This window comes from Acinonyx jubatus, chromosome F2 (genome assembly GCF_027475565.1).
Source record: "Acinonyx jubatus isolate Ajub_Pintada_27869175 chromosome F2, VMU_Ajub_asm_v1.0, whole genome shotgun sequence".
In the NCBI taxonomy this organism is placed as follows: Eukaryota; Metazoa; Chordata; class Mammalia; order Carnivora; family Felidae; genus Acinonyx; species Acinonyx jubatus.
The window spans coordinates 34,457,869-34,471,177 of NC_069394.1; the positions used below are offsets into that span (position 1 = coordinate 34,457,869).

The 13,309-nt window shown below is 39.5% G+C and overlaps 1 protein-coding gene across 3 annotated transcripts in view; it reads left to right on the forward strand.

The window, feature by feature from the left end:
* The first annotated feature begins 224 nt into the window (after window positions 1-224).
* AZIN1 (antizyme inhibitor 1) overlaps window positions 225-13,309 on the forward strand; it is a 30,727-nt gene continuing 17,642 nt past the window's right edge. For 2 of the 3 annotated variants that reach the window (XM_027064101.2, XM_027064103.2), the window contains exons 1-2: window positions 225-588; window positions 4,713-4,850. The gene's annotated coding sequence lies outside the window, so the exon portion shown is untranslated. Of the gene's footprint in view, window positions 589-4,712; window positions 4,851-13,078; window positions 13,225-13,309 lie in introns of all 3 variants that reach the window. The other variant, XM_027064102.2, reaches the window with a different exon arrangement.

Consider the following 13,309-nt stretch of genomic DNA (forward strand, 5'->3'; position numbering starts at 1 on the left):
GGGGGAGCTGCAGCCGGCGCGAGGGCAGGAAGCCACCAGGCGGTCGGCACCTGCACTCGGGGTCACCCACCCCACCCCCTTTCGCCCCCTCCGCGTCTCACGCCGGTCTCTTCCGCTGCCTCCCTCCGCCGCGGGCCGCAGCCCGACTCCGCCCCACTCGCGCGGCAGCCCGGATGGCTGTGGCGTCACAAGACCACGCCCACTTACTATAAATACTGGCGTCTCCGGCACCGCCTTCCCACACTCTCTGGCTCTTCGCTTGGCTGCAGTGTTTCTTTTTTTTCGCCTTTGCCTCTTCTCATCCTTTCTCGTTCCTCCGCTCTGCAGTGTGACGAGGCCGAATCCTCTCCCCACCCAGTCCTCGCCATTCTTCTTTTACCTGCGCTGTTGTTCTATTTCTCCCCTTCGGCCGCCGCCGCCACTGCTGCACAGCTGGTGTCGGTGCCGCGCTTTTCCCCCCACGTCGTCCCCGCAGCCTATGGCCCAGGCCGCCTTGGGTATTTCTGCTCAAGGTAACCACATCCCTCTTTAAAAATTCCGCCGAAAAAGAGAAGACGCTTTACCCGACTCTTTGGGCCGTTATCTCACGTGAGTACTGACCCGAGGGGTGTGGGGGCGCGGGGCTGGCCTCGGGGAGCTGCCGGGTGCCTCCAGACTGGGCCCCGCCACTCGGCCGGCGGCCCCGCAGTGCCCCGCGGCCGGCTGCCTCGAATATGGCGGACGGCGGTGTGTGTGGCGGCGGTCGGTGTCTCCGCGGCGGCGGCGCGGCGGGCTGGGGTGGCGGGCGCGCCTCGGGGCCCTCAGGCGGCCGACTGCCGTTCGGCGGAGCAGGGGGCCACCACGGTTAAGGTGAGGGGGCGTGTGCGTGTGGGGGCGCTCGCGGGGGTCTCCGCCGGGGTTCGGCGTCGTTTCCCGGCGGCGTGCGGCCCCCACCCCTCTCCCGTGGTGCATTGCTGTTTCCGGGGAGGGGGCCGGGCCGCAGCCCTGAGGGGCCTTGGTCTGGCAGCCTCGGCCCGGAGGCGCGTTGCGACTTCGCCTCCGGGATCCCCGCGGGCGGCGCGAAGGGCTGCAACGGCCGGGGCCTTAGGTTATGAATGGAGCGGGGCGGGCCCGGCGGCGGCCTCCTGTGACAGCTGCCGGAGGAGGATGGGTTCTTGGGGGTGCGGGGAGTGCGGCCCCCCTCTGGTGGAGGAAAGCTGACGCCACTCGGGGCCCGGAGGCAGGGAAGCCCCGGTGTCAGGTAGCTAGCGAGAGGCCCTTGGCCCCTTCTGGAAGCCTCGGGGCTGCTGCTCCGCCCCCTGCGGCTCTCCTGATTGGGCCAAGTTGCCTTCACTCACCCCAGTCACCTCCTGGAGCCTGAGGATTAGTCACCATGGCTTCGTTTTCCCGTCCGCGCCACGATTCCTGGGCAGTGAGAGGGAGAACGGTAGGCTTGGGTGGCTTATCAAGTACTATTTTGACTGCCAACAGGAATGATGGTGACGTGTTTTAACTCTTGCCCAAAATACATTCTGAGCGTTTGTTTTTTGGGCTACCCTGCTGGTTCGGAAACCTGAGGTCGGGTACACAATTTACAGCCCCATTGATGTTCAGACTTAACTGGATTTTGTGGTGGTGCCTTGGACCCGTTAAGGTGTTGACAGTCTTCGTGTTTCCACCTTTAAGCCCCACAGCTTGGGTGCAAACCTGAGGACCCTTAAGGAAGAGAGAAGTGCTGTGTGATCTGGCAGAAATAGGGCTAAGGATTGTCGGGCAAGGCCCTAATCTTTAATTTTTTGCAAATGTGAGAGTGCAGATGCTGGTCCAGAAGACAAAGAAGCCCTGAGGGGTTTACATTTAGTAGAAAGGTAGGCTTCTAATGATTACAGGTGATGGAATATCAGTGCCTTCTCCTGCCACTCACGTTTAACTTAGTAAATTTTCAAACATAGAAGGCGAAAGAATTACATCTTCTCCTAGATTTAACGTTTTGCTTTCTTTGCTATCCTACTATCCATTCATCAATTCATGTCGGTTTTTTCCCATGTGTTTCAAAGTCGGAGACATCAGAACACTGAACGCCTCCAACTTCAGTTCATGAGCATATATCATAGCCTAATACTGGTGATTTCTTAAAAAAAAAAAATCTTTGGATAAAATCCACATAACCTTAAAATGCACAGATCTTTAAGTATATCATTTGATGAGTTTTGACGAAAAATAGAGTTGTGTAATCCAGACCTATCAAGATGTAGAGCATTTGCCTTACCTCAGAAGTTCTCTTTTGCCCTTTCAAATGACAATCCCCCACTCTTCAGAGGCAACCAGGATTCTGATTTTTTTTTAAACCACAGATTAGCTTTGTCTAAAATGGAATTATACTGTTTGCTTTCTTTTCTTTGAAAAACTTCTTTAATTCATGTTTTTGATAGTCATCGGAAGTGCATATATCAATAGATTGTTACTTTTATTTCTTAATGGTAGCCGATTATGTGAATACTTTGATTTTGTAAAATCTTACTTTGGAATAATTTTAGATTTACAGAAAAGTTGCAAAGATAGTATAGAGCTGCATACTTCTCACCCAGTTCACATTATTAGCATCTTACTGTGGTACATTTGTCAAAACTAAGAAACTGACTTTGATTCATTACTGTTAACTAAACTCTAGGCTTTATTTGAATTTCATCAGTTTTTAATGTCCTTTTTCTGTTACGGGATAATTCAGGGTACCATGTTACATTAGTTGTCATATCTTCCCCAGTTCTCTCTGATGTGTGACAGTTTCTTAACCTTGTTTTTCATGTCATTGATAGCATAGAGAAGTAGTGGCCAGATACCCAGTAGAATGTCGCCCAGTTTGGCTTTGCTACTTTTCTCATCATTAGACTGGAGTTTGGGGTTTTTGGAGAGGATACTACATAGCGACTTTAAAAGTCATTGGTAAATGCAATGTATTTTGTTCAAATACTGATAATTTGGGGGTACTAGGCTTTGGGATAGTACTGTAAAAGTGATGGGAGGCTTGGTTTTTTTTGTGGTAGTGACCTACTGCTTGCTGACTTCAGTCAGGACTAGTTCTCTCTGTGCTGTTCACCTAGATGTAACGAGAGACATTGTCTTCAGTTAAGGAACTTGATTGCAGTGTTCATGAACCAAAGGATTTACACATACCATTCTAAATGAGAATAACTTATCTTTTCCTGTACCTCCTTTTCTCCACATTTTCATGTAACTCCTTTATGGTTTATCTTAACTGTACAAATATTTATCCTGTATGTAAATAGCTCTTTTACCCTATATGCCCCTTTTATTTTACCAAAATGTGCTTTTCATATTTTAGGGTTTTCATTTCCTACTAGTTTCTTTTGTTGTTGCTAGATGGAAATGTTTTAGAGATGATGAAAATTTTTGAATGTCTGAAGTTTACTATCCTTAATATTTTACATCACTGCTCTTGGGGTTGCATTAAGCAAAACAGTTGTGTGGATGTGGATACATGTGGGGGGGGGCAGATGAGAGTGTCTCACCCAGGATAATTATCCTATTCCTTATAAACTCTGTCTTTGCAGCATGAGTCAACTTTTAATTTATTTTTAAAATTATCTTGGTGTGGGAAGACTCAAAATCTTTGTTTTTGAGTACATTATTTGGAATCTAATGTAAGGTTATAATCACCATTGCATGTTGGTAAGGGTTCTTGACTCATCAAGAATATGTGAGCATATTTTTTTAGTAAATTAAAAGAACCACAAGGATGCTTCTGTGCTGGTGGAGATGAGAGATGCTTTATTTTTAATTTAAAATTTTTTTGAGATGCTTTATATATACCTAGAGTACTTGTGAAATTTCTCTGATTCTTAACCTTATAATCTCTAGTTAGATCATTTTTCTGGTTTCCTTATCACCCTTTCTAACAAATGTTGTCCGGTAATATTACTTTAAAGTAGCAACCACTGAATTATGATTTCTAAGTATAGGTGTAGCGGTTTAGTTAAGAGGTGAGAAGTCCATCCAATCAAACCATAATAGGTAATAACCATTTCTAAAACTTAGCGTTTTGTAACATGCTAAGCACTTTAACATTTGTATGTTGTTCTAGCGATAGTAAAAAGACGCGAGGTAGGTTAGGTATGAGGAAGAGAAGTATAAACTTCCAAGTGACTTACCTTAATGTATAAGGCAATTCTCAAATGTTATTTCACATTCATAATGTATTAAGTCCTCGATCTTCTTTTTGGTATGTAGTAAGATTTTATACTTTAAGCAAAGAAGAACTTGCAATTTGGAGAGTAAAAGAAACGTTCTGGGTAGTTGCAGATTACAAATCATACTAGAACATTATACACATCAGGTTGACCAGGGTACTTGGGGAATTTTGCAGTTTTAGTCCACTGAGAAATTTGGGTTTTGGAGGATAAATAAAAGCAAAAATGAAATTAGATGAAGGCTGGAAACTGAGTAGGTGGATAAAGCAACTTGGTAAGATGATACCAGTTCTGTGAACTTTGCACTGTTAAGAGCTTGGAAATTTTTACTACATAAAAAAGTACTTGGTAATATGGTAAATCCTTTGAAAACATTATTTGTGTAATATGATTAATGAAACACTTTTAAAACTAAAACATACTCCCATAGTTAATCTATAAATCAGCTTAACTTGCTTGAAAAGCACAGTGTAACGTATTTTTTAATTTATGACTGTTTACTACTACTTTTATTTCCTTCCTTAGGGCGAACTTTCTGACCGAGTATACAACTACCCAGAGGGCCTAGGAGAAGTGCTGTATAGAGAGCAGTTCGACTTCAACGCTGAGCCACCTTGGGAACCTAGCTGATGATAGGGGGGTTCCATCTCCTAACTTGTCCATGTAAGTATTTTCACATCTGTACGGGGGTCTTGTAAAATTGAAGTAAAGGAGAGTTCTTGTTGCTCACTTTTTTTCCTGAATTTGAAATTGTATTTACCTCTTAAAATGCAGTGATCTTTAATGTGCTTCTTAAAAGTTCTAAAATAGGGGCACCTGGGTGGCTCAGTCTGTTGGTTGAGTTCAACTCTTGATTTCAATTCAGATCATGATTCCAGGGTTGTGAGATCAAGCCCTGTGTCAGGCTCTGAGCTGAGCATGGAGCCTGCTTGAGATACTCTTTCTTCCTCCCTCTCTCTCTCCCCTATGTGTGCTCGCTCTCTTCTTGTACACACGCGCACTCTCTCTAAAAATAAAAAAATACAGGCTTGACGGTTAAGGGTTTACTGATTCAGTTTTATATGCATTGTTTACCAATCACTGAATCACTTAAAATTTATTTTGAATATATAACAAGTATTACTCTATTTAAGTACATACTGTAGACCAAGTTTTAGGAAATCTTACTAATCCAGGTTTTAATATAAGTTGTTGGAGAGTTTTGGGTGGGTTGTTCTTTTTTTGTTTGTTTGTTTTGTTTTGTAATTTAATGTGTAGGCAGTGGCTTATTCCATCATTCAACCATTTGGTAAATTTTCAAGTATTTGGGCTTAATCAGAAAAAAAGACATTTTTAAATAGAGTAAAAGATTCTGTTCATTCTACTCACTGAAGCTATACCTCACAGCATGGTGTAGGAGAGGTGAATATTAGTTCTTGTATAGTTATGAGCATTTTGCCAGGTATAAAGTGACTACTAGAGTTTATAATTGCTTTATAAGATGACTTTATGTAATACTCAGCTGGTGAGGAAAAATTGGTTGTTTTCAGAGGACTTACTGAGGGATGATATATGTACGTCTCCTAGCTTGCTATTTTCTGAACAGATTTTCTTGGATAATTTTTGCCAGTACTTGATCTTCTATGTATGGATTTGACTTTTGAATTGAATGTCTGTGCAAAATACAGTTCCACAGTAAGCTGATGTTTAAATTTGAATTTGCTGCTGGATTTGTATAGTTTATTTTAGGTTTCTTGCAATTGAAGTTTGGGTTTTGAGGTTTTGGTTTTTTTTTTTTTTTTTTTTAACATTTATTTATTTTTGAAAGAGCACTCGTGCAAGTAGGGGAGGGGCAGAGAGAGGAAGACCGAGGACCTGAAGCAGGCTCCATGTGGGGCTCAAACTCCCCAATGTGACCCAGAGCTGAAATCAAGAGTCCGACACTTAACTGAGCCACCCAGGTGCCCCAAAGTTTGCATGTTTCTGAGTTGTGCAGACACTTGGAATAACAATTGACATTTTCAGGAAAGCATAGGTTATCAGGTTAGTGTTCCTGTAGTCTGATTTTGTTAAAAAGATCGTATCGAATAAAAATGTTTTCTCTAATTAAAATGTGTTTTCAACACATTTGTAAGGCTAGAGAGTGGGGGGAATAAGTTTAATAAAATTTCTTGAAAGTTCTGTTGACTTAGAAACCTGACTAGAGGGTTTCTCCTACTGGCTTTCTCTTAGCTGTGTGAGTTTGAGCAAATTACTTTTTTTTTTTTTTTAATGTTTTTATTTATTTTTGAGACAGAGAGGCAGAGCATGAGCAGGGGAGAGGCAGAGAGAGAGGGAAACACAGAATCCGAAGCAGGCTCAGGCTCTGAGCTGTCAGCACAGAGCCCAACACAGGGCTCGAACCCACGGACTGTGAGATCATGACCTGAGCTGAAGTTGGATGCTTAACCGACTGAGCCATCCAGGCACCCCTAAATTACTTATTTTTAAAATCTAGCTGTAACTAGATTTCAGCTGTAACTAGAACAGTTCCTTTAGCCCTAAACTGATACAATGATTTTTTTTTTTGAGTGTATTAACCACCCCTTGTTAATGAATGTAGTGTGGTCTTTGGGATTAGCATCAACTACAACAGAAATGCAGAATCTCAGCCCCACCCAAACCTGACTGAATGCATTTTAACCAGGTGTCTTGTGTGCATATTAAAGAGAAGCACTATTGCTGCCATCTCAGGACCAAGTCAGTTATCTCTTAATTTTTGTTAGTCATCTGTCTGTTTCCAATATATCTGATGTTTCTCCCTCATTGGCCTGGAGATTTAACTTTTCTGGGGTGGGGACTAGATGACATAGTCATGAATAGATTCTAAGATGGAAATTTAAGAGCAAGCTTCATGATTTAAGGAATGTCATATTAAAACAGGCATTTAGTTGAACTCTCTAATGAAAACTTAACTTTGCATTTTATTTAATATTTATAGTGAACTTGGGAAATCCATAGTTAACACCTCCTTTGCGGGTAGATGAGTACAGGTAGAATATAGTAAAGATACTTATTTCTGCAGGTTCTGGCAGCCAAAGTAACTGACTTTTACTTATGCCCAGGTACAATGTTTATTATGTTGAAGGAAACTTTAGTACTTGGTGCTTTGCTGCAAAGCTGCAGGTCCATAATCCCTTATGTGTATAATTCTGAAATTCAAAAGTTACTTAAAATTTTTTTATGACCTTCTTATAGTAACCTAAACTGATTCGGGAACAAAATCTTGACCTGAATCTGAGCTGACTTGAGGCTCTTTATCTTATCCCATGTAGTGCCAATATTCCTAAATTTTGTTGCAAGAATATTGTGATTACAGGGTGTTGACTTCGCCTCCTGGCCATTCTGAAATCTGAGAAATTTTAAATTCCGGAAGGATCACTGGCTCCAAAGGTTCTTGAGTAGAATTAATGAAAATGGCAAGAGAAAATTTTACATTCCAGAAAGGTCCTTAGATATCAATAGGAGTTTGTTATACTGGATATTTAAAATCCTATGGAGCAACAATACTGTTTGGAAAATGAGAAGTCATTAAAAGGGCTTAACACGCTGGCTTTTGTAGAAAATCCTTGCATTTGCATAGCATTGCAAAGCATATAGCTATGTGAACTCTATTTGAACACTGTAACACTTCAGTAGTTCTGTGCAGGTGGTCTGAGCTCTAGGATTTCCCTCCAGAGTTAGGTTTCTAAATCAGGTAACCATGTGAATTTTGAGATAGTTTATTAAGTATTTAGGAACTTAGGTAGTTGCTTATATAAGAGCTTTTTCTTTGAAAACTTTCCTTTAGAATATATGTATGATGTAATATGTGAGCACTGTAAAGATATTTGACAGGTGTTTTAACACTAATAGTATCTAAAATTAATGAAGGGCCTCTAATTGTGGAAAAGCTTTTGCATGCCGTTAAAAAAAAATCCTTAGGGCTTTATGCTGGAGTGGATTTTTCAGTGGGCTAGATTCTCAAGTTATTTTAGCCAGAGCTCCATTTTATAATTAATAAGCCTGATGGAAAAATCTGAAGTAGGCCTTTCCAGAAAACTAAATTCTCTTCTAACCAACTGCTTTTTATTAGCAGATCTGGTGATGAAGTCAGATTGAATTAATCATTTCCTTACACTTTTTAGTAAGTTGTATCTAAATCTAGAAAAAGGTTACAGTTGATTTGTTTAAATGGGCTCTTAAAATTGTCTAAAATATTTTATGTGGTTGTCAGTTGACTATGTTCATGTAGGAACTTAATAAGAATCATTAGCATTTTATTTTGTTTTTTATGAAAAAAAATTTTTTTCATGTTTATTTTTGAGAACGTACGAGTGGGGGAGGGGTAGAGAGAGAGGGGACCCAGAACTTGAAACTGGCTCCAGGCTCCTAGCTATCGGCACAGAGCCTGATGCAGGACTCGAACTCAAGAACCACAAGATTAATGACCTGAGCTGAAGCTGGAGGCTTAACCGACTGAGCCACCCAGGCACCCTGAATCATCAGCATTTTAAATATCCATGTTCTGTCTCCTGATTGGTAATATTTACATATGCCTTAATAGTACCCATCCTACCTAAATTAGAATTATTGTAACTAAGGGAAAAATGTTCTGTATGTATGTACTAGTATTGTTTCCTCGTGTTTTGCTGTTAATTGTCAGTAGTAAAGTCAGGTTTTTGACTTTGGAAAAAAATTTGGTTTTGGTAATTTACAGATTTTGTGATGAAAGGAAATTCAGCAGAACACTCATTAATGGTTGTTAGTGTCTTTGACAAAAAAGTCAAATAAAACTATCCTTGAAATACCAGTTTTTAAGGCATATGTATCCCCTGACATACATAAAATAGTGTTTGATGGTTCTGCACTGCTTGTGTAAATTAGTGGAAAAGTATTCTGTACAAGAACAATGTGGAAATATGCTAATGGATTAAACAGCATTTGGGGAACGTGGATTTTTTTCCTATGAGCAAATTTAGAATCTTCTCTGGGAGAGCCAAAAAGATTGGAAAGCAATGTAGACCAATTTTTAAAGGGCATAAAATGGTTCTTGCATTTATCACAAAAGACAGTTGAGCCAAGAGAATCAACAGTGGCTACCAGTCTGTGTGTTCCATTATACTCTTTTCACCTGGTGTTATTTCAGAGTTTTTGAGACTCTTAATCTAGCCCCCTGAAATTTTGATACTCTTAATTTCAAGTAGGAGTAAATAAGTTATTTGTACCTTGCATGCTATAAAATCTAGGTAAATAGTAGGCTGCTTTAGGCTGACTGTCGTTCAGATAAGCCTAAAGAGGCTGTTGCAAGTGAAGTGCTCTCATATTGGTAAGGCATAGGAAGACGGTATTTTTTGTCCTTCCCTTTCATTCCAGGGTCATCCATGTACACTTAAATGATTTATCACAAGCTAACTGAAGCAAAGATTTACCCATCCTTTAATCTAATGAATAATGTGAAGAACATTATGAAAGGAATAGAAAATATTTGTACTGAGTTACAAGGATTACACTGATGATGTTCAGCCTGCCTCAGCCATATTTAGCCACTATGAGATCAGAGCTTAAATGCCTAGAACTAACTGACTTGGAGAAGGACCCAAGAGAACAAATTCTTATTGAATGCTCCTCTCCAAACTTTTTTTTTTTTTGCATTTTCTTCATTATCTTATGTAAGCATGCATTTTAAATCTCTCTTCAGAATTTGCTGTGGAGTTTGTTACTTTGTTACTTTTTGTGCCCTTACAGTCTAGCTCTGTAAGCTTGTGAATTGATCTTTGTTACCTTGATCAAAGTTATTTGGAGGTGGTGAGCTTTAAAAGTTAAAACTAACTTTAAGATTCCGTTCTCAGTTGCAGGTGCCACATTGTGAGTGCTGGGAGTTATATGTGGCTAATGGCTATTATTTTGGGCAATGATAAAGAAAATTGCATTTAGCACAGAAAGTTCTATTGGACAGCATTGTTCTAGGGTATTGTTATTTTTGGTTTTTGGTTTTGTTCCCCATAGGAACTATTGAATTTTACTCAGCAGTCTGTATGTAGCATGGGAAAACTGACATTCCTCAATTTAAGGTCCTGCAGTTTACCACCTATACTAGATTATTTATTTGTATATATTAACTAACATTATAGGTGCATATTTTAGGTTTTCTTCTTTTCTCATTGATGTGAACTGTTATGTATTATAAGTCAGACTAATTTTAAACCTCTTCTTAAACTATTTGTATTTAGTATATCCATTCTTTTAAATTTACATCCAAGTTAGCATATAGTGCTGTAATGATTTCAGGAGTAGTTCCGGTGATTCATCCCCTGTGTATAACACCCAGTGCTCATCCCAAGTGTCCTCCCTTATGCCCCTTACCCATTTAAGCCCATCCCCCCACCCACAACCCCTCCAGCAACCCTCAATTCTCTGTATTTAAGAGTCTTATGTTTTGTCCCCCTCCTTGTTTTTATATTACTTTGCTTCCTTCATTTATGTTTGTCTGTTTTATATCTTAAATTCCTCATATGAGTAGAGTCATATGATATTTGTCTTTCTCTGACTAATTTCGCTTAGCATAATATCCTCTAGTTCCATCCACATAGTTGCAAATGGGGTATTATTAACATGAGTAGTATTAGCTGTAATAATCTTAAAACATTGATTAATAAACATAAAAATTACGCATTCTCTTCTTTCTCCTTTCATTTAATAAAAAATTTCCTTTAACTGTAGGGGCTTTTCAGTTTTATATTTTGAATTCTTTATCATGCTGTTAGGATGTAATTCCCTACTATGATTTTATGTGCTTATGTAGACAAATTAATATTAGGTTTATGTTGAATATGTGATTTTTCATCTGTTTCTTGGCTTTTTACTGCAAGGACCCTCTGATATCCTAAAGAGCTCCTAAATAAGTATAGTTCTAGGTTCTAGATGAACTTCAGTTCACCTACGTTCAACATGACCAAACATGTTATTTTAGGCATGACCAAAAGTAGGATGAAATGCTTTAGTACGTTCAACATGGATGATCTAACAAAAACCATCCCCAAATAATCCTCAGTGAGGTATTTGCTATCCTAAATTCATGAAGAGCTCCCACAAGAAAAAGCAAAAAACAATGGGAAAATGAACAAAAGACTTGAAGACCTTTTTTCACCAAAGACTTAGCAGTTCCACTTCTAGTATGTAGCCCTAGACCAGTGCTACTTAAACTGCCAGCCAGCAAGCTAGACTCTTGCACTACAGTACAGTTTGCATAGCACTGCCCTTAGGTACATAAGTAATAGAAGTTAGGTCATAAATAACATAAAGAATACAGCAAAAAATGGGAAGTAACCCATTGATCAGATAAATAAATGGCATACCTACACAGAATACTACCCAGAAATGAAAATAAATGCACTTTGGTTATGTCTATCTGCATGGGTGAATTGAGACTAAAGTTGAGCAAAAGAAGTCAGTCATGGTAGAAGAATAACAGGGATGCTATTTATAGTTCAAAACCAGTAAAGCCAATGGTTTAGGGGCACATAGAACAATAAATATTAAATAACAAGGGAATGATGATCAGAAAAGCATGAACATGTTTATTCTATGGGAGATGCAACCACTGCCACCTGGGAAAGCTGTATAGGGCTTCTAGGGTATTCTCTTTCTTAACCTTGTATTTGTTGCAATAATTGTATTACACATGTGTTTTATATATGATAATTAAGGTTTCTTCTTGGAAAGATGACTGAGATCTGCTCTAAGGTAATCAAAATAGTAATTAAATGCATTTATTTATAGAGTTATTCTGTACCTGTACTGCACCTGAAAAGCTTAGAAAGCATGAAGTTACTATGGTTGTAAATTTCCTGTTCATGTGGATTACAGTAGTTATCTTTAATGTCACTACATCTTAATTACCAAAAGGCCTTTAAGTATTTTACTTGAGTGAGGGTACATACACTTCTTCCAGAAAAAAATTAATCTTTACATCAGATAGTCAAGACAGATTTTTTAAAAGGCTAATCTTGTCAATTCCACATGTAAAAGTATATGGTATGAAAATCCTGTATTTTGTTTTCTCATTAAGACATATTTTAGAATTGTGAGACTTTTCACATGGCAGCCTTTACCTAGGCATTTCAAACTTAGCCCGTTGAGCTCATTTCCTTTAGGGTTTTTCTCCCCCACCCTTAAATATCTCCTGTTCATTTTTGCTTTTGTCTTTTAAAATAATTCTTCAGCAGTCACCTTTAATATTCTTTTTCTAGGGTTATTTAGGGTTTTCTTTTTTTTTTCCCCCACCTTATCACCTGAAAAATAAGTTTGAGGGTGCCTGTTGTCATTACTGGCTTTCCACTTACTGTTGATAAAAGCATACTCTGTCCTGATTATCCCAAGTACTCTGTGTAGGTTATTGTTATTCTCCATCACTTATTTTTGGTCCAGTATGGCAAAAATCCATATTGCCTTTGCACAGTTTATTGGAACTTCCTACCATTTCCAGTATATAGCTTCCTGGCACTGTTTTTGGTGGTTTGAACCTACTCCAGGCCTCCCGTCTATAGTGCCAAAGTCATCCTTCAGAATCCTCTTCTAATACTCTCCTGCCCAGTTATTTCTAAAGGTATTCTGTGTGGTAAGTAACATTTCTATCAGCGGTAGGATACAGAGGTGACCTTGACAGCATTGTGTCTTTTTAAGCTGTTAGCTGAGTTTTAAGTCATCAATTGACTATGTTAAAAAAAAAAAAAGTGCTCTTTGGCTTCTTTACAGTAGTAGTTTCAAAATGTCTCAAGTTCTCATTTTTTTTAATGAGTAAAAAGTCCTTTTAGAATTAAGGTTGGGTTTCCTGCTTACATGTCTCTGAAACCGTACTCTCAGCCTTTCAGCTCTCCCTGTTCTACTTCCAGGGAGGTCTTCACTTCAGAAATCCAAGACTCATATTCATCCAGCTTGGTGTCAAGTGGGCTGTTGCTGCCAGAATTATCTTGTGATTATTTGAGAGATGTATCAGTTTCTTCTGAAGTACAATCAACTATAGAAGCCTTTGTAGCAGGTGTGTAACAAGGCAAGTGCCCAGCTGCTGCAGCCATTTCTCTTGGCGCTACCCTCTCAATGGACATGAGGACTCAGCGGCCTCA